Below are 24,536 nucleotides of genomic sequence, written 5' to 3'. Positions count from 1 at the left end.
GCTTCATGTCGTTCCACCAGAAGGCTCTTTTCCGATCATGATACATCTTTGTACCCCCTAGGTGTATCGCGTAGCGAGAGTGGTATGCTTCTTTCAGAATGGCCCTTTTTGCACTTTCGTCATTGGGAACACATATTAGGCTCTTAAACCTTAACAGTCTATCACTACATACGGAGACATCCTATTTTCCCTCCATCTTCAATTCTTCAAGGATTTTCATCAGTTGGGAATCGTCTTTTTGAGCCTCTCGGACTTGTTGGAAGACTTGAGGCTCCACCCTTAGACATGACAATACTTCACTCTCTTCGCCAAGAGGTTGAGATGGGTGCCACTCCACTAAATCTTCCAATAACTTCATTTCTCGCACCATCATTGTGACACAGAGACCACGGTTTTCTGACTTAAGGCGTTGGATATCATATCAGTCTTGTCTGGATGGTATTTGATTGCATAGTCATAGTTGCTCAGTAGGTCTATCCATCTCCTTTGCCTCATATTTAACTCTTTTTGGGAAAACAAAAACTTGAGGCTCTTGTGGTCTGTGAACACCTTAAACTGGGCCCCATAGAGATAGTGCCTCCAGATTTTTAGCGCAAATACTACCGTCGCGAGTTCTAAATCGTGAGTGGGGTAGTTTTGTTTATATGACTTTAATTACCTAGAGGCATAAAAAATAACCTTACTTCTTTGCATTAGCACACCCCCGAGCCCTTTTTGGGATGCATTAGTATAAATCGCGAAATCTTCATTTCCCTCGGGCAATGCCAGGATTCGGGTGGTAGTCAGTCTCTTCTTAAGTTCTTGGAAACTTCTCTCACAATCTTCTGACCACATAAATTTTACGCTCTTATGGGTCAGTCAAGTGAGGGGAAGCGCTATCTTCGAGACTCCCTCTACAAAGCGCCTGCAGCTTCAACCTTGGAGGGGTCGATCGCAATCCCATCCTTAGAAATAATGTGACCCAGGAACATTACGCTGGGGAGCCAAAACTCACTCTTACTTAATTCGGCATACAACCTTTTTGACTTTAAAGTTTGCAAACGGATCTTAGATGCTGTGCATGTAACTCCCAGCTTTTCGAATACACTAGAATATCATCGATGAAGACCACCACAAAGTTATCCATAAAAGGTTGGAACACTTTATTTATCAGATCCATGAATGCGACAGGGGCATTGGTTAATCCAAATGGCATCACAAGGAACTCGTAATGACCGTACCAAGTTCTAAAGGCCGTCTTCGGGATGTCTCCTTCCTTCACCCTTAGTTAGTGATACCCTGATTGGAGATCGATCTTAGAGAACACCTAGGCTTCTTGGAGCTGATCAAAGAGGTCATCAATTCTAGGCAGTGGATACTTATTCTTCACTGTTACTTGGTTCAGCTACTTATAGTACCTCAAGGACCCATCTTTCTTCTTCACAAATAGGACTGGCGCACCCTAGGTGACATGCTGGGTCGAATGAACTCCTTATCTAACAATTCTTGCAACTGCGGCCATCCTATACGGGGCTTTAGAGATGGGCACGGCGCTTAGGACTACATATATCTCAAATTCAATTTCCCGGGGGTAGGTACGACAACTCTTCAGGGAATACCTCAGGGTACTCCTTCACCACTGGTATCCCTTCTAATTGGGACTGAAAACCCTGATTTTCCACTACATAAGCCAGATACCATTCACATTTCTTAGTCAAAAGATGGGAAGCCTGGAGAGCAGCGATGAGGTGTAGAGGGGACGTATCTCTAATGGCCTCGAAGTGCAACTCTGCTTGGTTAGGACGCCTAAAAGTTACCGTCTTTTTATGGCAGTTGACGGTAGCATGGTGGGTATACAACCAGTCCATGCCCAGAATGACATCAAAGTCTTGAATGTCTAGGTGAATCAGGTCCACTCGTAGGTCATACTTACCAATTGAAACCTTACATTGCCTATACACTCTATCGGTTTCCATAGAGCCTCCCATTGGTGTGTATATTACTAGGGTATAGTTAAGGTGTGTAGGTGCAACATTCAAATGGCAAGCAAAATGGGGTGCAAAAAATGAGTGAGAAGATTTAGGGTCAATTAAGGTTCTAGCTTTAATAACACAGATTGGGAGTGTACCTTGGATCATTGAGGTTGACACCTTGGCCTCTTGTTTCGTGAGGGCGAACACTCATCCTTGGGTTTTCGGGCAATCCTCGGTCATCATCATAGGGCAGTCTCTAGCCTAATGACCGAGCTTACGGTATTTTAAGCACACGTTCCTCCTCCTATAACATTCTTCAGCAGTGTGGTTATCTTTCCCACAATGAGTACAAGCCGGGCGTCGATCAGCATCCACACGGCCCGAAACATTCCTTTGGATCCTTGGATTCAGCTGGTATGGCCCCTCTCTCCCTCACATATCTTCTTGGAATTTGTCGGGCTTTATTTTCGAACCTCCCGACAGCACAACCTTCACCCTTCCTTCCTTCCTCGATTGGTGGTCCTTGCAATCTCTCTCTATCTTCAGGGCGAGGTCTACCAATGGGGCGTATGACTTAGGTTGGCCGACATTATTCTACCCTTTATATCTGACTGTAGACCCCTTTCAAATTTGGCCACCTTCCATGCCTCGGTGTTTATAATATGGGGCACGTATCTAGAGAGCTCTACGAACCAAGCGACATATTGTTCCACAGTCACATTTCCTTGTTGGAGTTCAATGAACTCTACTTCTTTCTTTTCCCTAACTGAGTCTGCAAAGTATTTCTCATCAAAGGATGCCAAAAAGTTTACCCAGGTGGTTTCGGTTCCTAACTCCCTTCAAGTTTGCTTCACTGATTCCCACCAGTGCTCGGCTTCTCCTTCTAGCATGAAGGTCCCAATTTTAACTTTCTGCTCATCCGAGCAGTGCAATACATCTAGAATCTTCTCTATTTGTCTCTTCCATCTTTCGGCCTTCTCTATCCTTCCTTGCCCAAAAAAGGTTGGGGGTGCCAGCCTTCTAAACCTCTTTATCAGGTTACTATCATTCTGCTCCGGAGTAAGGGTGGACTAAGCTGGCATTGACTCTTTCATCATCTGGGTCATGGCCCCCAGAGTCCTATAGAATTCACCGAGTGTCTCGGTGTTCTCATTGTTGGAACTCAAGTTGTGGGTACGAGCTCTCGACATCTTCAACCTGACAACAGGAGCACCCAGTCACTTGTCTACCTCAAGGCTATTCTAAAGACTATGTTAACCTCCCTAAGCCAAGGATCCTATCTTGGCTACTCTGATTTAATAACTGTCATGACCCCGCCCCCGACCGCCTAGCCTTTATTGATGGAGGGCGACCGAGCATGATTTCGTCATCCTAATGTAGTGTTTGTCACTCAAGTAGGAGTAGACTCAACACCTTGTTCTCAATAATCAAGCAAACTAAGGAAAGTAAACACTTACGTGAGCCTAAAAATTTAAAACTTAGAAATTCCATTCATAAGAAAAGACGTTACATTATATTACAACCCAAAATTAGTATAATAGAATTCAGGGCTCTAGGGCCCATAGTTACATAGTTCCAAGAAAATGGTACAAATCGGGCTTAGAGCCCAGCTTCCTACAAGATCTAAAAATCCTTCTCAGAGTGGTCGCTTTGATCTTTAGCTGCAACCTGCACTCCCAACTTTGAACCTGTCACTTTTAGTCTACAAGGAGGGAAAAGAATGGAATGAGCTTTGAGGCTCAGTAAGCAGATCTAGTGTTATGCTTTGGTAACAAGTCTACCCATGTGCAATAAACAATTTACTAAATCATAACCAGTGGCAGTGTAGTAGTCACGTATATTGGTCATCAGATCAGTACATCAATTATAAACATAATATCCAAGTAACAGTGCATCAATTATAGACAATATTGTGCATCAATTAGAGACAATATCGTGTATCAATTATAGACAATATCATGCAGTTATTACAACTACAGGACATCACAATCATAATTCATTCATTACACACTCACTCCCTAGTTCACCTTCTCTTGCTAGTAGAAGCCCTATCCATCAGGCCAAGCTAATTCCATTGCTTAGGACTTCTACCATCCCACAGGAGGGAGGATAATGGCAAGTGGGGTAATTCTCTTTGTAATACCCTCAACTCACATACACGGTCCTCAACACGCATTAGGGGTTCGACAGGCCTTTACCTTGCAAGGCATCCATCAATCACGTATCTCATCTCATGGATCACAGGGAGCGACCATCCTTTCTCCCTTAACTAGTTTTTGTCATTGTACAGGTTAAGGAATATGCTGACATCACCTCCTTGGTGTATCAATCTCTACTATCGATGGGTGTTCCATCGCGTAGTGGCCAGTATCAGTACAACGGTGGCCAGTATTCTTATCAATATAACAGTACAATACCCACTACTAATGGGTGTCCCATTGCGTAATGGTCATCATTAAGGCCACTTTTCATGCTCGAGCATTTAATTCATTCATGCCAATTCAGTGCCTCATAACATATAAACCACATTCTCATCATATTAGTATGGCAATTAACACGAAACATTCATTATATGAATCGTAGCATAACATTTACACATGGATATCATCAACGGAATTTTGGCACTTATCATGAAACTTTCATCATGAAATAATCACATCAATATGGCGCTTATCACTTTTCACATAGCACATTGTTGTGGAGCATCATTCACATAACCTTGTGGCACATGCATGACAATTATCATATAGCATTCATCCTTGTTACTTATCAAGGAAATTTTAATGCTTCAATTATTAGCTAAATGAGAAAATTTCAATATTTCACTTATCACGGAAATTGGACCTCATTAGTTTGGTCGAAAATTCAGTTCTAATCAAATAATAGTTGCTGAAAACAGTGGGCAGTGATATACTCACGCATTTTGGGGTGTAATTCAAAATTTATGAGAAATTTAAAAAATCTCAGAACATGTAACTTTAAGTTTATTCACAGGGCTTTCCAACGGTGGAAATTTGAGGATGTTTGGATGCCTTTTGCTTGGCCAAAAGTGCGGCCCAAAAAGAGTCATAGTTGCTGGAATTTACAGCAACTGTGAGCAGTGACATGTCTCACATTTTAGGCCATATCGTTTGATCCATGTGGCATTTTATCATGATACAAAAATAAAACTTTAACTGGACATGTATATCTTTCATTTAAAACCAATTTGGGCTCATTCGGGCGCCGTTTGGTCAGCAAAAAGCACAGGGCAAAAGCCTGTATAGTTGCTGGAAAATCTCCTTCCCACAAGAATTAACATGCCATCACGAAATTATACACCATCTTATAGATCGACTTAAATCATAATTTGAGTCTTAATCATATCAAGCAAACTTGTAAGTTTGGCAAGGAAATAACTCTATAATTTTTCCAAAATTCATTGGCCATGTTCAAGCATTTATTCCACTTCATTTTTGTCCACTCTACATTCATTCATTCTATCGATCTTATCCCATTCAAATGAATCTAAGGGATGCATAGAACTAAAATCCACTTACCTAAAGGTCGCGGCTCCCCTAAACTTCCTTACGTAGGTCACCCTTTCCCATGTAAATAGCTTCTCAATGGCGGCAGCACAAAGCTCGCATTAGACGTTAGAGAGAAAAAATTTGAGGGGAAAGAAAGGGAAGGCACATGGTGGTGTTGAAGGGCGTGATTTATAGGCACGTGGGTAGGTAAGATTCACTGTGGCTGACCACGGTAGGTGGGAAAAAGGGCAGTGGCTGCATCACTCGCGTATCACGGCGTTGACGAATTTGGCACAGCGCTGACCCTGTCGGGGTCATACCAGGTTGGTCCAACGCACTCGGTGTTACCCTCTAGTCACATGCAGTGATGCTTATCTCAATCTTTTCCACACGACGTTGGTCACTCATTCACGTGGTGCTCCTTCGTCTTCACGCTCAGCGTTACATCTCCCGCCTTTCATGCGCGGCATTACTCCAAATGACGATGCTAAGGCTTCTCCGCTCTCTCTCAAATTCTCAAACAACGCTACCTCACGCTGTGCATGGCGTTACTCCTTACGCTCGCGACGATGCTTCCATTCGCGTGCGGTGTTAGTTTGGCCTGCCCACAATGTTAACCCGCCCTCTTCTGTCGCCTCTTTACCTCGGACGACAATAAGTTCAATCGCATAGCCGGCGCTGCTCAAGCTCGCTTGCAGAGGTGCCTCCTCACGCACATGACGTCAACCCTTGTACCCCCGGCAATTCCCTCATTTGTACATGACATTGCCTCCATGTTACACTAGGCCAAATCACATGGACGACGCTATCCATTTCCCTTAGCGCAGGGTGTGCACTTTTGCCTCTTTCGACTTTCTTCTCTGTTCTGCTGGTTTTCAAATCGCTTCTCGTCAAGTGCATCTAATTCTTGGTAGCACAACTTAATCTGGTCATCTTCTGTCATATCATGATGTATAGTGATGCGAAGCGAGGGAAGTTGGATCTCGAGGGGTAGTACAGCTTCACCCCCATAGACTAAAGAATAGGGAGTAGAGTTGGTGGCACTCCGGGTGGTAGTGCGATAAGCCCATAAAGCATTGGGAAGCTTCTCATGCCAATTTTTCCTCGTCTTCCACACCGATTTCCTCAGAAAACTACAAAGGGGTCTTGTTGAAGGCTTCGGCTAAATCATTTGCCTGAGGATGGTACATAGTAGAGTACTTCCACTCGAAGCCAAAGTGGTTAACCAAGAGGTCGATGTGCTGGCTTCTGAACTAGGGACCATTATCTGATATGATCCGGTCAGGCACACCGAATAGGTAAATGATGTGATGTTGCACAAAGTTGGCCATTGACTCCCCAGGGACATGTCTGAGAGGGAGTACTTCAGCCCATTTAGAGAAGTAATCTGTAGTAGCTAAGATAAAGGTATGGCCCATTGCTGAGGGAGGGTCGATGGGTCGGACAATATCCATAACCCATTGTGAGAAGGGCCATGACATCACTGTAGGATGCAAAGGCTCTGGTGGCTAGTGAATGAGGTTTGAATGTATCTGACACACTATGCACCTCTTGCCATAGGTCAATGAATCTGCAACCATCGATGGCCAGTAATACCACAACCTGCGTATCCGTTCGTAGAGCTAAGGACCAAACTTATGAAGGCCACGGGGCATGCACTTCTTCCAGTACTTTCTTCGCCCATTTTGTGTCGACGCATCAGAGGAGGATGTCATCGAAGGATCTCGTAAGAGGGCATCTTTGTCAAGAAAAGTGTATTTGGTGACCATTCTTCGTATACTGTTGCACTCAATGCGATCGTCCGGTAGCCGACGATGTTTAATAAAGTGGACTATGGGTTCCCTCCAATCCTCAAACTGCTCGATCTCGATGCATATTGGATCAAATATCTCCCCTTCTTGTCTCTCAGACTTATCGCCTTGGACCTGCTTTGCCTTCCTTTCAGCTTCGAGAGCATCCTTGGCAGCAAGGAGTGCCCCAAATGGGTAAGGAGGGCATTCTGGGAAAAGATCCTTTCATAGTCCCCATATAACTCTTTAACCAGCTCGATGTGCCTCCACTCCTCTACCCATAGAGGCATGGGTTCCTTCAAGGAGATTTGAATAGTGGCACCGAGTTTGGCAAGGGCATAAGCTTTGGACTTCAACCTTCTAGGGATGTGCCCTAAGGAAAAGTCACCGAGGTTTGCCATCAAGGTCTTATCAATGTCATGATAAGGCTTGAGGTTGTCTTTTCTCACAATGTATATCCCTTTGAGCTACCGTATTACCAGTTCGAAATCGTCGAAAATGGCTAACCGTTCCAGTTCCAGGTCTAAGGCAGGGCTTGATACTCAGCCTCATTGTGCGAGTCGGCTTTTGCGAGGGAGAAGGACAAGGGAATGACACCATCTTGAGGAAAAATACTATTCCAACACCACCACATTTAGACTGAAAGGCCCCGTCAAAGTACATCTTCCAATCGTAAGCTGGCTCAGTGCAAAATACTTCCTCGTCAGGGAGGTCGCTTGACAGGGGAGATTCTGTCGGTAAGGGGTGTACTGCTAGGAAATCAGCCAGGGCTTGGCCCTTAACAGCTTTTAGTGGCACATACGTGATGTTGAACTCCATAAGTAATAGCGACCATTTAGCAAAGTGCCTTGACAGACAAGGGCACATCATAAGGAACTTGATTAGGTCAGCTCTTGAGATAAGTTGCACCTCATGACTGAGAAGATAATGGTGAAGCTTTTGGACCGCAAAGTTCAATGCCAAGCACATCTTCTCGATTGACGGGTACTTCTTTTCAGCTCCTTGCATCCTACGGCTCAGGTAGTACAGAGCGGTTTCTTTCCCTTCCTGATTGTTCTGTGCTAGGAGCGCGCCGAGCGACTCTTCGAGGGTGATCATGTACAGAATGAGGGGCCTTCCTAACACTGACATAGAGAGTACTGGGGGACCTAGCAAATACTCTTTGATACATCCGAGGCTGCTTAACATGCCTCATCCCATATAAAAGGAGAGTCCTTCTTCAATAGATGTGCAAAAGGCGATTAGAGAGATTGGAAATGAATCTTCGAATATAAGCAACCTGTCCCTGAAGAGACCGAAGTTCTCAGAGCGTCGTTGGCGGTGGCATTCCTTGAATTGCCTTGATCTTGATAGGATCGATCTGCAGTCCTTGATACTTGACAATGAACCCTAAGAATTTTCCTGAACATACACCAAAGGCACATTTCAAGGGGTTCATCTTGAGCTGATGAAGGTGGAGCCGCTTGAACACTTGCTTAAGGTCATGCATGTGAATGTCCTTCTTTTTGGAATTCACCACCAAATCATCAACGTAACACTCCACCTACTTGTGTAGCATATCTTTGAAAATGTTGGTCATCGCACGCTGATATGTAGCACCTGCATTCTTCAATCCAAGTAGCATCTTTGTGTAACAGAAGACCTATTTGGGAGTCAGGGGCGGTGGCCTTTTCATCCTCTGGCGCCATCCTTATCTGATTATAGCTTGAATATCCATCCATGAAGGAGAAGATTTGGCAATGGGCAGTGGAATCGATAAGCATTTATGGGAATGAAAATGGGAAGTCATCCTTTGGACAAGCAGCATTCAAGTCATGAAAATCAATGCAGACTCTGATTTGCCTATTCTTCTTTTTAACTAGCACAATGTTAGCGAGCCATTCCAGTATTTGACCTCCTGAATAAAACCTGCTTCCTTGAGTTTAATTGCTTCAACATCTATCTGCATTTCAAGATTAGGCTGGAACCTTTTCAATTTTTGCTTGACGAGTATGAAGGATGGGTCAATGCTGACCCGATGTACCACGACTTGGAGATCAAGACCGGGCATCTTGTGATAGTGCTAGGCGAAGACATCTCGGTTTGCTCGTAGGAAGCAATATATCACTTCCTCTTGTCTGGAGACATGTTAGCCGAAACAAAAGTTGGCCTCAGGTCAATCTCATTGCCCAAGTTTATTTCCTCAAGATCGTCAGCCGTAGCTTGTCCACCTTCTTCCCATTCCTCGGGGGTTTCTTGAACTTTCATCTCATCATAGGTCGGTGATCCAAGGGGTCCTTCGTTGACCTTGATTGTCCCGACCTTCGAGTTCGTAGGTACCCATGCTTTTGACATCTCTGCCTCAATTGGGCTTTGACGGTGTAGAGCATGATGTCTACTTCTGCTGCTTGTTTGCTTGAGGAGGGGTCAACTTCAAGGAGAGGGAGTACATATAGTTCAGAGAGTGAATTTTGAGGCACCCAAGTCGGCTGAGAAGAGCAGGGCTCAGAGAGTGTGAGGGGAGCATCCTGAGATTTAGCGATCATAGATACAACCACCACATCATTCTCGTTCTTGCGATCACCATTTCTATGTACTCCTGGATCCATCACGGGATTTAGTGAGATGGTAGGTTGTGAGGTAAGCTTAGGTAGTGGAGGTCTGTTTTGAGGTTTTAGTTGACTTTCATGTACAACCGATATGGATTGGGGAGGTAAAGGTTGTGCCACAGATTTTTGGGCCAACTGGCCAGATCATGCATTCGAGTCCGGTGTGGATGGGTTAGATTGGGTGATAGCTGTTTGAACATATTTTTCAGCACCTTGGTCCCTGGTAGGAAGCAGGTCAATAAAGCCTACAAAACAATGGAAATTCTCGTCAGTCTTAGAATGGTCCCAGAATTGCTTAAGATCTTTGTTAGCATTTCAAAAACTACCACCTGCTAAGTTTCTTCGCAATCAGACATGTCTAAGGCAGTGAACACAAAGGAACAATTTCAGTAAATCGATCTCTAACACCCTGAAACGAATCCTACAACTGAAACTACATTTTAGGTATCTCAAATTACTATGGGACCACTGCCATTGGGTCCAGTATGGTCGAAAAGCTCTATGGGTCAAGTTTCAACTTAATCGGACACTCCAAAACAAAGATATGAGCAAAATTTATTGAAATAGGAGAGGTCACACACTATTCCTGTGTGGCATCACTGCACCAAAACACCATTAAAAGTTACAGTCACGGGTAGTCACTTTCGAAGCCTGTAACTCACTCATTTTAAGTCGGATCACTCCCAAATTTGGAGAGCGTATTCATCTTATCAAGATGAACAATTCGATATGTGGCACGCCCCGAGGCAATGTTCGAGCAGGGAGAAAAGCTAGAGAGAAGTTGCCGATCCATGAAGAACTTGTAGAAAATTCAGTAGCAACATGTCTAGCTCGATGGACTAAATCACGATGCTCGTGCAATAGATCGATATGAAACCAATTCCATTGTGTGCGTAAGATCCATGGCTATCATTAGTCCAAACCTCGTACATGATGGACGGTCTGATTTCATGCATGAAGCCGACAAAATAACTGAAATTCTGATTGTCGGATTCCAGATTTCACCAAAAACTGAACAGTTGCGAAATCTTCATTTGGGCTCCAAATCATGTTACATTGGTTGCCACGAAATCGTGACAGCATGCTCAGTGCACTACAGTCAAGAAATCATAGAAAAACATTAAGGAATGAGCGCATCATTGATCCAAAGTTTCCAAGATTCAAATAAATTTCAAGCCTCGTGATCATGGCTCAAAAACATGATTCATGGCTCGAAGTTGGTATCAAAATGATCCCCATGCTGAGCCCCTTAAGAAAACAATAATCTTTCGTTTAAACGGGCATCAGAACACCCTCGAGTCAGCCATGGAAGATCACGCAAGATCTCAGACAGCGGCATGGACTGTTCTAGAATTCAACACATTGTTAGGCAAGGGAAAAATAGTCTTTTTGCATCAATTTTTAGAATTTCTTTTAATTCAATTAAATCTTAATTTTAAACAATTAGGTCTAATTTTGATCAATCCACCCATGTTCAGGCACAATTCTATATAAACGGGCACTGCCTCATTGTAAAAGGACCCTTTGGCCTTCAGTTACTTCTTGAAGGATTCAATAAAATTTTGATTCATTACGTGAGCCTGTGAGTATGTCCTGGAGAGAGAGAGAGGAGAGAGAAGAAAAGGGCCAGTACCCTTCGGGCATGTGACTTTCTCTCTCCTCCTCTCTTTCTATCTTTCTCTCTCTTCTCTCTCTCTTCTGTCAATTAGTGAGACCTAGTGCCGGTTGGTCTTCTCTATCTTCTTCTATCAACTGGCGAGACCTAGTGCCAGTTGGTCTTCTCTGTCAACTGACGAGATCTAGAGTCAGTTGGTTTTTTCTATCTTCTTCTGTCAACTGGTGAGGCTTAGCGCGGGTTAGCTTTCTCCCTCTTCTTCTACCAGTTGATGGGACCTAGCGACGGTTGGTCTTGTCTCTCTTCTTCTACTAGTCGGTGAGACCTAGCGTCGGTTGGTTTTCTCTCTCTTCTTCTACCAGTCGGTGAGACCTAACGTCAACTGGTCTTCTCTCTTTTCTTCTACCAGTCGGTGAGACCTAGCATTAGTTGGTTTTCTCTCTCTTCTTCTTCCAGTCAGCGAGACCTAACGCCTGTTGATTTTCTCTCTCTTCTTCTATCAGTCGGTGAGACCTTGTACCGGTTGATCTTCTCTCTCTTCTTCTACCATCTGACGAGACCTTGCACTGATTGATCTTCTCTTTCTTTTGCTATCAGTTGGCGAGACTCAACTTCGGTTGGTCTTCTCTCTCCTCTTCTGTCAGTCGGTGGGACCTAGCGCTGACTGGTTTTTCTTCTCTTCTTCTGTTAGTTAGCGAGACTTAGCGCCAGTTGGTTCTCTTCCTCTCTTCTCATCTAAAACAGTTGGCGAAGCCTAGCGCTGGCTGCTTCCTCCCTCTCCCATCTCCTGAAATAGTCGGTAATGTCTAGCGTCGATCTCATCTCCTCTTCCTTCTTCTCCCTCCGCTCTTCTTATTTCTCTCTCCTTCGGCCTATTCCCTTCTTCTCTTTAACCATTCCTCAGTTACCCTGTTGTTCGACTAAGAGGGATTAAGGTTAGCATCTTATGACAGTCCTATCGTCTAGCCGTAATGTTGTTACGCCAGGTTCGCTTGGCCCGCTTTACTGCCACAACAGATCGACCATCGTGCTTAGCTAGTCAATATTGGCAATAACATCTAGTAGCGATCCCTTGAGCAGGTCTCAGTTATCGAGCCCATTTTGCCCCCACGTTACCCCAATCATCCTACAACCTAGTCACTGCTCTGATCTTCTCGCTTTGTCGAATTCTTCTCCCCCCCCCATATTTTTTTCTTATTTTTGAATATGTATGTGTGCGTATGTTCATCAAAGAGGAAAAGGATGAGGCCTGACCCACCTATCCCATTATCTTTGCTATATATGTGTGTGATTGCAGGAAAGCAGAAAATAAGAAGAATATGAACCAAGGGAGGCAATTCCGAACTAGTTTCATCGCTGGGGGGCTTTCTTCGTGTTCTAAGAGGGAGCCCACACGAGTCAGCCCCAGTAAGTCCCGAACCCACCTTTAAATTCCTCTCTCACCGGTTGGTAACACTTGCCCCATTTTCGATCAAGGTTTCTGAGAGAGCAATCTCACAAACGTCTCGGGTCTCTCCTGAAACTTGAGGTGCATACCGCTCGATCCTCCAGGGATTTGGAGGGTGAGATCGAGGCACCTAACCAGCTTGGCGACTGCACTGGGGACTTACTACCCCTTAGTCGAATTGTTCTTGTTTGGTTAGTTTTTTCTTTATCTGCTTTCATTCTCTTTTCACATGGCTGCTGGTTCTATAACCCATTTATCCAGATCGGGGATTTTCTTATCGCTTTATTTGAGAGTGTCCCTAGGGAACAAGGTCTTTCAACTTCATTCCCGACCATTCTCTTGAGCAAAGACCCCTATTCTAGCTCCTAGGTCTTAACCTGGACCGGCGTGAGGAGGGACTTGAAGGTCCCTCACTCCCCATCTCTTCGCTCTGGTGGAAACTCCACCAAGGCGCCTTGCATGGGCACCACTTATGTTGCCCCACACAGTATGCACTCAGCCACTGGCAAGTCCCTTACTGGTCGTGTTTTTGAGGTACGTTGGAAGGCTGCCCAGTCCCTTTTTGCAAAAGGTAAGAAAGCTGCCATTGCTTCTGTGGGTCGCCATAAGGCTACCCCCCACATTTCTGCATCATTGGTCTCTATCCCTAGAGGCTCAACACTTCGAGGTGGAAACCCTATGGTCTCCATCCCTCACACACACCACTTCGTGGGTCACCCACTCAAGTCACACCTCAGGGCAAACCTTCCGTTGCCTCGAGACCGTGTTCAAGAGCGAGCCTTCTAAAGCCAGATCCTACGCATGCCACTCATGTGCATCTCACTGCTCGGGGCAATGCTGTTATTGTGCTAACCTAAGTACACAGGAGACGACCTTCTCGTCCTTCTCCTATGCACACGCAAGCGCACCTTGTAAGGGGCAGGCCTTCACCTGTTCTCTTACAGACACCTGCTTGTAGTTCTCAGCCTCTTAAGGCTAGATCACTTGCACGAGCCCGGGTTGAACCTCAGGTCTCTGGTAATCCTTCTTCAAGAGGCGCACACGCGTCACCATCTTTTTATACGTCCCCTCGTCCTCGACTCAGGCCTCCTAATAGTCGACCTTGCTCCTGCCTGCACCTCCTTCATTGAGCAGGCACCTTGAGCCTTAATACTCGAAGGTTTTCCTCAAGAGTACCATCCTGAACCAGCCCTGTCTTTGGAGCTCATAAGAAAGCTCGGGGCATGGACCTCATGGAAGATCGAGTCCTTCATCCTCCCTGGTCCCAGATGACTCCAGATCTTGGCCCTCATCCATTGCCACACTTGATGGAGACAACCCTCTCCTGTGCAAGAGGAGTTGACCAATCACAACCTAGATCGCAGTTTTGACACGAGGTCCATCAAAACCTCAAGGCTAAACATGATAGAGGTCTATGAATTTTGATTAGGGAGGTGACCAAGGCAGTCAAAACAACCGATTTTGATGACCCTCTTCACTTGAATCCCTTCTACCCCTTTTAGATAGAAGCCTGAAGAAGAGCTCCATAAGGCCCCAAGACTGTCGAGAATCGGTCCAAATGAGATCTGCGTACAAAAGTTGAGTTCAGTCAGAGCATGTTGACCCCTTACTGACTGACCTACCACGTACAACCCGTTAAGCGCAAGCCTTAAGCTGCCACTAATGTTGACCTCCTTAGAGAAACAGTTAGCATAATGGTTGTAAGCTAGTACGATGATGTGCAGGAGGATCGCATGAACAAGTTTGAGGACATGGTGCACGCGATGATGGAGAAGATTGATCGCATTGATGTGGCACGCCAGTTGGCTAACCATGAGGTCAATTCCCATCACTATGATGGTGTACTTCCACGATAGCCTCTTCCGTTTACCTCACAGGACAATTCTATCCCTCATCCGGTTTCTCAATTAGATATTGATGCTATGGTCACCCATAGCCTAAAGAACAGATAAATTCCGAGCATACAGGGTGCGACACCTTATCAAAGACCATATCCTTCCTATATTGATCAGGTCCTGTTTCCCTCAGACTATAAGAAAGGGAAGTTTCCTCTATTCAGCGGAACCACCTCCCCAAATCAACATATCGCCCACTTCTAGGCAGCATGTTGGGAAACAACAGCTGACGGGAGATTTCTGCTCCGTCAATTTGTTGAGACCCGTGATGGCCCAGCATTCCAATGGTATGCCCGACTTCCTCCAAACTCGGTACATACATGGGAGGAGATGGAGAAACTATTCTATCAATGCTTCTATGAGGTCGAGAGAGTAGTTCAAACCATCGAGCTTCTCACCTTGGCTCAAGAACATGATGAGCCCGTAGATCAGTTCATCTCAAGATGGAGAAACTTGACTTCCTGCCATCCTAATCCTATGCCCGAGAAGGAAGCAGTCCAAACTTGCGTGCGGAACATGCGACCTGAAATTGCTCTACATGTTGAGGCCTCTAATCCGACCTCCATGTAAGAGTTGGTCTCTAAATCAGTTCGCATAGAAAGTGTCATGCCATCATGGTGGGGCACGAAAACTATCTACAAGTTTAGCGAACAATCGGGGCAATGGTGGCTCTCGGAATAACACATGGGGCAGTCAACAGAAAGGGGTAATTAGTGCAGCTATTATGGTCACTGATTCGAAGAAGGCTCCCTCCCAAACTTTGGACCTCTCTAAAGAGGTAAGCACGGTGAAGGTAACACCCCAGGCTGGCAAGCAACAACAGTCATACAATCGGGTACCTTCACCAGCCAACTTTGATCGGAGTGATTATTTCACCAGGCATAAGAATAAGGTCTATCCCTTCGAGAAGGAATGGGTCCCTGTACTAAAGATCGTTGGTGCCCATTCCATCAGATAAGAGGTCATTATTTGTCAGAATGCACAAATTTCCTTGACAGATTTGTGAAGAAGATGCAGGAGTGTCAAGAATTTTACAACCTCCCCGTAAGTGATCCCCAAATCACTTCCTCGAGACAAGAAGATCTCACAGGACAGGACCTTCCGATCAATGACTCAGACTCTACAGAACCTTCGACTGCCCAGCATGGATGACCTACCATGACCGAAGCAGACTCAAGTCCTTGAGGCGAGAAGCGGTTCGCCAGGCCAACGCTGATCGCGAATCTAATTAGACAAGTCAAATAGCACCTTAGAAAACCAGAAAGAGAGGGGCACCAAGGGCTGCTTGTCGAAGAAATAAGACCGCTCAACCCACAGTCGAGCAAGAATTTCTTAGGCCCCTTCCTCCATTGCCAACTTTGTTGGACTTCATCCCTGGCACGATCCTTTTTCCTTCTTCATCATGTCAAGAAGACGTCCCCATGCCATCTTCCACTCAGGAAATGTCCGATGAGGGTGACGATGTTAAAATCACTCCCCAATAGTCTAAGTAAGGGAAAGACCTAAAAGATCCCCTGTAACCATCCAACTCTAGCGATGATGTAAAAAGCAGCCGAGATCGATCGTATGTGGGGAATGACCTTAAAAGTCCCCCAGTTTCTAACCCTTATACACCTTCTTCTACTGCTTCTCATTCTCTTTCTCCTGCGTCTTCTTCAGGTATGACCTTGATGTGCCCAGACTGCAAGGCTCTCGACTGAGAATTCGAAGGAATCAATATAAGCAGGACGTAGTAGAAGTGATTAAGAAAGACCTTGGCATAGGCAGCAAGATTCTTAATAGTTGTCGATGCCGTGATAGCTAAAACCAAGGCAGAACCACCTATCACAAAGAAGCGCAAGAAGTCAAAGCCAAAGAAACCTCAGTGGCCACCTGAGCCTGGCTTCGAGAAGAGATTGAGATAGTCAAGGGGGCAAAGCTTCTATTCTCGAGGAGCTTGCCACATGGGGCAAATCTCTAGAGCAATGCCCACCATGGGGCAGATAAACCTCAGATTGGGAAAGACATTGTAGCCTCCACCGCAGAAATCAGGCCCCTCAAACTTCCCCAGTTCGCCACTGCCCCTTATTCCATAGGCTAGTCTATCTATCCTACAGCTCCTTGGACTTCTTCCTAAGCCCAATACCTTAAAAAATCCCCCTACCCTCCAATTTCCTAGGACCCCTTTTTTCCCATACACTCAGTCTCTTCTAGAACCTCAAACTCCCATCACTCAAACCAATCTCGTTGTGCAATCAAGTCAACCAGCCAGCCAAAATCAACCCTCTTTACCCAAACATGCTCCTCAACCCGTTATACCCGCAAATCAGTGGCAGGAACAAGAGCACAAGGCCTTGATCAAGAAAAGTTGAAATATGATGTGATAAGGCATCTACGAAAGCTTCCTGCCCTTCTCAGTATCTACGATGACCTCATGCTTTCAAAGGATTACCAGATGGCTTCGATTCAAGCTCTCTCTGACCCAGAAGTGTACGAAACCGAAATAGAACCTATCGAGGTAGACCCGACAATTCTACAAGGATGTATCCAATCACCTTTTCAGAGGACGATCTGCAATTAGGGGAAAAATTTCATAATCGGCCCCTCTTCGTTGCTGACGAATTACATGTATGCCCCATTAACTGAATCATGTTAGATGGAGGGTCGGCAGTCAACCTCATTCCAAGAAGGATCCTTATTCGATTTGGGTTTGGGTTCGAAGATCTTACCCCGACCCACATCACAGTTAAGGGGTTTAACCAATCAAGAGAGAAGCTTGCTCACACGATACGCCTTTATTTTAAGATCGGTGAGCTGAACGATTACGCCCAGTTTCATGTAATTGACACCGAAACTTCTTACAATATTCTCCTCGGTCGGCCATGGCTCCATGATCAGGGGGTGGTTCCATCAACATTGCACCAATGTTTCAAGTATAGCCGAGACGACAGACAACATACGGTCTATGCTGACAAAAGACCATTCCCTGTGGGCGAAACTCACTATGCAGATACAAAATATTATTTCATAGATCTGGCGTCCCCTCTAAACCTGAGTGATGGAGATCACAAGGCTACAAGCAAGACAACATATTTGTCTCATGAAGATGTTGAAGATGTTGGGAGGACGTTAGTCAATATGTTCAAGGAGGAATAAAGGCAGGCATAATTTTACCCCTAACTACTCTTCATTCTAACATCCCAACCATCATCCCTCAAGAAACTCCTTCTTCATTTGAAAAAGAGTCCTCACCCTCTGCCCCCAGTTTTGAGACACCTTGGTCAGAAAATGAACTAGAAGTCATTCCTGAGATCGAGCAAGCCATGGGGGTAGAATTACCGGCTCTGAGAATCACTTATACACCAGACCATTAGAAAGTCTTGCATATCCCCACAGCGCTCTTAAAAGCCGAAGCAGCACGACAACCACCTCAAAAGGTTTTTCAAAATTCGGGTGCTATAAGTATAGAGGGTGTTCCTCAGATCGTTGTCCAACCAAAAGTTTACTTTTCCCTGAACTCTCAGAAGAGAAGTTTGATGAAGGGAAACCTCATTCCCTTTAAGTGCAGGATCCTCTAGCAAACTTGAGAACGGAAGTTTGCAGTCTCCAAAGTCAGCTGGAGATCATGCGTATCACTTCAAAGCATCTCAAAGAGTTCGTGTCGAAGACTAAAAGCTATGATGAGCTTGAAGTAAACGTGCCACTAATGGAGGTTGAAGGCCCTCCTGACTGAACTATCTATAGCAATCAGGCTCACCAAATCATGAGGAAAATGAACTATGAGCCCTTGGGCAATCAGACATTGAAAGGAGAAAAAGCAACGACTCCCTATTTCGAAGCTATCCGAGCAGCGACAATCCACCATGGGGCTAAACAAGGCCTAGGGTGTTAGTCTCTTGGGACGAGGAAATTGTTAAGAGGCATTCAAAAGAATCACATGAAGCACAATAAAAGTAAAGAGAGAATGAAACCATCTAGTAAAGTCAATAAAAAAGAGAAGCACTTTATTCATCAGTCAAAACTTTTACAAGTGATAAGAAAAAAAAGAGAGAAGGGCAATGACTTGCTCAGAAACGATCAATCATCTTATTGATCTCTACTCTAAGCGCTTCAAGAGAAGTCTCGATGCCTTGAACACATGCCTTCAGCTCCACCACTATTTGAGTTGCCTCTGTCATCACCACAGTTTTTGACTCAATTGTGCCATCGAGTTTTGACAAATCTGCAACCAAAGAGGCCTCCATGGTCTTCCTTTGAGCCATCTCCGTCTCAAGGCCCATGAATTCTTCCTTCAATATTCGCATTGCTTCTCTAACTTCGATCATTCTCTTGAAGCTCCCTTGTGCCCCTTTCTTGAGGTCCTTCTAGCGGCCAGCTATCAAGCCTTTCTTCTCAATATAAGCATATATCTTCTCACAACTGTGCACGATCAGCTCTTCCAAGGAGGCTACCATTCTGGCTTCTTCCTCATGATGAAGCACTCCCAATCGCCAGCTCTCCAACTCGTTTAGAGTTGCACCAAAATGGGAAACCACCTCTGGCACCAACCCGACCACAGTAGTCCTAGCAAACTCCCTCAGACGGACCAAACCTTCTCCTAGCTTATTGAAAAGCAGCTCCCTCAAGCCCTGAAGGCTTGCTCTAAGCATGCCTTCAATCATGCTAGAAACTCACTGAAAATAGGCTAGACGGTGCTGCTAAGGCCACCACTGCAGAAGGCACCTCGACCTCAAGGACCGAGCTTGTTGAAGAGATATCCATCTGAGCCATTGGATCCTCTGAAATAAGGGAAAAGCGTAGAGGTTCTTCCCCTTCAGGCTCATGGACAGCCCCGACCTCAATCTACATGGGCTCTTCGATGTCAACCTCATTGTCTGGACCCTCTCTTATGGGGACCTCTACTTCTGTCCCAACAGGCTGTAGAGGAACCTGTTCCCCTTGCTCCTCACACTCCTGAGTTGACACCTCAACATCATCAAGTTCAAGAATTGCCCCTTCTCTTTGGCCTTTGCCGGCCAACTCATCCTTGTCATTTGCTTCCTCTACTTGGCCCTCGCCTTCAACAACTAAAATCTCGGCCACAAAGATCTCAGTCCCCTCATCTTCATTACTCGCGGCCATGGAAGTGGCAACCTCTTGGTGCTCAGGAATGTTATGAACTTTAGGCTCTTCTCCTCGAGCCATGGCTCCTGCCTCGGTCGGGGCACTAAACTCCTCGTGCATGAAAGCCACATCAACATCTGAACCCCTATCTATAGCAGTTGCTTTAGAGCTTTCATCCTCCTCAGTCTCCACCTGAGCGGCCTCAGACTCAGGAACTACCCCTGACTCAAGGGTGTCTCCTTAAGATCTGGAGTCCCCTCCCGATCAGAAGCAATGCCAATAGGCTCGGAGCTGTCAGAGTCCCTTGCCTCAGTTTCTAAAGAAAAAGAAAACATTTTAACAGAAGTAGAAGATGGTTCAGAAATCACAAAGGGTGATACTAGAAGAATTCTTAAAAGACCAGAAGAGGAAGGCCTACCTCCTATTTTTGACACCACAAGAAGCTTGTAGCTTTTCCGCCTCTGAATCCGACCACTAGTTGAAGATGCTGCAAGGGTGTTTGCAGCAGTTGGGCGCTTTCTTTTCTTTCCCCCTCCTGGAGTAGGAGCTGCCGCTTCAGATCCACTTCATTGAGAAGGCCTTCCAGACAATTTGCTATGGGGGCTGCTCCCGATTAGGGCATTCAGGTCCTGTGGTGGACGCTTCTCATACCTAGGGACTTGTCGCCCCTCATCCCATTCGAAGATCAAGCTAAGGTTGTCGAAGACACTCCTGGTCATCGTATTCATTGCAAGGAACTCTGGTGAGGCCTCATCAGCTGCTATCTTGCTCAGAAGCCCTAAAGCTCGCCAATTGGAGGGGTAATCCAAGGCAAACACTACGTCGAGAGCAGGAGCATCCGCCAGCCTCCTTTGCCGGGTGTCCTAGCGTCAGTTACCATTCACTCCTTTTCAAGGGTGATCCTTCTCCCAATAACCCTTACTGGTGATTCTCCACCAGTTCACATATGCCTTGGTGGTTCGAACTCTCCTACCGAAGTGAGGTGGCACATACTTACTGGTCTCTATCATTTCAAGACACATAGGCCAAGCAGTCCGTATATGCTCCGGTAGCCAACACTCTTGAAAAGATCCAAACTCTTCTGCCCTCCCCTTATACACCTTACTCCGACACTTTTCGAAGAATACTAAGGAGAGGCAGTCTTGGCCAAGCCCGTGCTGATGGGCGAAGAGGTAGGGGAAATACCCCTCTAGCCGGGCACAGTGTGGAGTCCGATAAGGTAAGACTCCCCCTATGATGCTCAACATGAACACGAGTTCCTTAATCATTGTTGGGGCACCATCCAGTTCCTTCCCCAACTCATCAATAAAAGCACGGTTGGCGAATCTTCTGACCGAAAAGGGGACCCATCTCATGTGCAAAGAATCATTTCCAAATAGACCCCGAGCTTCCCCTGGGGTATGGAAGATAGCCCCCTGGTTCACAATCCTCATCAAGAAGGGCCACAATTTATTTTCTGAGCACTGATGCTTGACATAGATGTTAGGGAATAAGCCCCTAGCCACCCCTACACGTAATGTGCAGGGAAGGGAGTTTTAAAGTCTTCAGGAAAAGCTTCTCCTCCTACAATGTCGTTCCCTCTCTCTTTACCCTTATAGGCTTTTCCACAAGAGATGGCCCCCAAGCTATGGTATATGTTGCACAGGACTGGCTGAGTAAGGGCATACTCACGCCCTCTGGCCATGTCACACGCCACATATAGTACCCCAGGACGAATGTCATCCCCCCAGCTAGGAAGCACAAACTTACACAAGAACAAGGCCAAGTAGGCAGCCAAGAAAACAAGGTCATCACCAATATCGAGTTGATATATGGGAGGTGTCTCCTTTGCAACTGCCTTCCCTTTCCCTTTTGGAGTACCTTGACCTCTCTCAGGATAATCCCCGTAGAAGAATTTCACCCATCCAGGGTGACCATGCCATTGGTAGAGCGGCCGACAATAGACTGTTAGGCCTAAAAAATCTATGGAAGACTGACCGGTGGCTCTTCATCTCCCAAGTTAACACTATCAAAGATGACTGAGTTTGAGGGCACAAACTCATCATACATAGCCCCGAGCATCGGGAGACCTCAAATAAAGTGAAGATCCAGTAAAGAGATTACCACTTCCCCATGACTAAGAAGCCAAGTATTGCTCACATTGCTCCATGTCTCCAGCAATACCTTATTGTATTAGAACATCAGTCGTAGTAGCTGCCCAAACCATGGACCGTTGCTAATAGCAAAGCATGCTCAAGAACGCTTCCATACAAATCCAATACCTTGTCAATCCAGGAAGCGTATCCCTTCAGGTATTGGTGCTCTCCCTGAATCCGGAGGCGTTTTGCTGACCACCTCAGTAATCCCTTCACTTGGACCATTCGCTTCCCCAAGGTGGGCAAGTTCTCCCCAGAAGCTATGTTCCAATGCATACAGTGAAGAAGTGCCATCCCTTCTTCAATACAGACATTGCCATCATTGCCCTCTCTCACTTCAAAACATACAAGGTCAGTAATGAAAGTGATGCTGAGAGGCCACTCTGGCTCGTACATGGGCTGAGTCAGCCAAATGGGTTCACTCCTTGATAAAACTTCACTCGTAAAATCATGGGCACCTATTTCCCCTTCCCTTGAGAGCCTCTTCACATCAGGGATTTGGTAAGAAGAACCAGCCATTACAAAGGACTTAATAAAAAGTTGATAAGGCACTGGAATAGCGCCGGTTGAGTCTGTCCAATAATCAACACAGACTCCAATAATCAACACCAGTTGAGCCTCTCAAACACTTAGTGCCGGGTGACCTGCTCAATGCTCAGCATTGGTTACACGTTAACGATTAGCGCCGGTTGATCCTCTCAAACACTCAGCGCTGTTCGAGCTTTTCAATGCCCAATGCCAGTTGAGCGTCAACAACTAGCACCGGTTGAGTCTTTCAGCACTCGGCACCGTTTAAATTGCAAACACCCCAGTGCCGATTGACATTTTCAAAGGCCAGTGCTGGCTGAGAGCAAATCCCTCACACGTGCCATGAATCCTAGTCGTGACACCTTGAATACAGTTGCGCCGACTGACTACCATTGCCATGTCCTTCGGCGTCGCCACACACACGAGCGACTGACAATCGTACGCGTTCCTCGTGATGTTCACCTTTAGCAACCGTACGACTTTCTTGAGATGGTTCACCTCCAGCAATCATACGACTTCCTCGCGACGGTTCACCTCTTGCAGCCGTACGACCCACCTCCTGTGATCGTTCGTCTTCCGCCAGAATTTTTGCCACATGGCTAGAAACTCACAGGAAAACTTTCCTGCCTATCGTTTTGGCCTAGACTTCACCAGAACCTCACCGGGAAACCTCTGCGACACCACTAACAGTTTCAAAAAGTGGAGATAACTTCAGTAAACCTCTTGAAAGTGCCCAAAACTTCTGCAACACCACTTGTGGTGTCGAAAAACTACAACCACTGGGAAACCCCTATCAGAAAGGAAAATGGCAGCCAAAATTCCTTCCCTTTCTCAGAAAACTTCCTAAAGGACTCTCCTTTTTCTTCTACTCTCTCTACAACTTCACCAAATTCTAGGCAAAGTCCGCACGTCGAAGGTCTTCTTTGCAGAACCCTTGCCGGAATCCTACTATTTGCTAAAGAACCTTCCCTGCAGAGATTCTTGTCGAAATCCCATTGCTTGCTAGAAACTTCAACCGAGCGCTCTCTCCTCATGGTTAAAGAAGACTTACGTCCAAGGCTTTTTTGCCTTTGATGAAAAAATAAGGGAAAACAAGGTTTTTACCCCCTTATATAGACTACACTCCCCTCAAAAGCCCTTCACAAACTCGGAATACCAGTTGCGTCCAAGGGCAGCCAAGCGACAATGAGCCAGGTCGAGCTTCAATACAACACCCGAGGTAACACTCATCAATCCATCCCCAGCGCCGGTTGACGTAGCGTCGGGTGAATTTCCAAACAACCGCTGCGCCGGTTTACTTAGCACCGGGTGTGTTTCCAAATACAACCTTAGCGCCGGGTGTGGCTCTAAACAACCCTAGCGCCGGTTGACTTAGCGTCAGGTGTGTTTCCAAATACGACCCTAGCGTCGGTTGACTTAGCGCCGGGTGTGTTTCCAAATACAACCTTAGCGTCGGGTATGTCTTCAAAAAGACCCCAACGCCGGTTAACTTAATGCCGGTTGTCTTCAGATAATACCGCGAGTCATTCTCAATGCCAGCTAAACAGCGCCGGTTGTGTTGTGAGAACTCAACTCCGGTTGAATATTCGCAATAAACCATCACTGCTACACATGGCGTCGGCCATATTTCAAGCAGTGTATGCCCTGCCACTACCTAGTGGAGTTGAACCCAAGCCAAGATGTGTCATCCCTAGTAGACTTACACCCAGGCCGTTGCACCTAAACTGTGACTTCCCCAATGGAATCAGGAGTTGTCCCTCATCCCCCACTAGGAGTCATACCCATACTACAACCCATCATCGCCAGTGAAGTTAGGGTCAGTCTTACTTCCCCAATCCCCAGTGGGTCACTTTCACACAAAGCTACCTCACCCCCAGGGAGTCGGGTTACCTATTATAGGGACTCATCTTTCACCCAGAGAGTACGCTTACCCCCTTTAAAACCATAGTGAGGTCCACTTCTATTGGTCATCCTTCATCAGGCCACTATTTCCAT

The sequence above is a fragment of the Amborella trichopoda genome, chromosome 3, assembly GCF_054954075.1.
Source record: "Amborella trichopoda isolate Santa Cruz 75 chromosome 3, AtrichopodaSantaCruz75HAP2 v2.0, whole genome shotgun sequence".
Lineage (NCBI taxonomy): Eukaryota > Viridiplantae > Streptophyta > Magnoliopsida > Amborellales > Amborellaceae > Amborella > Amborella trichopoda.
This window is presented reverse-complemented; position numbering follows the sequence as displayed.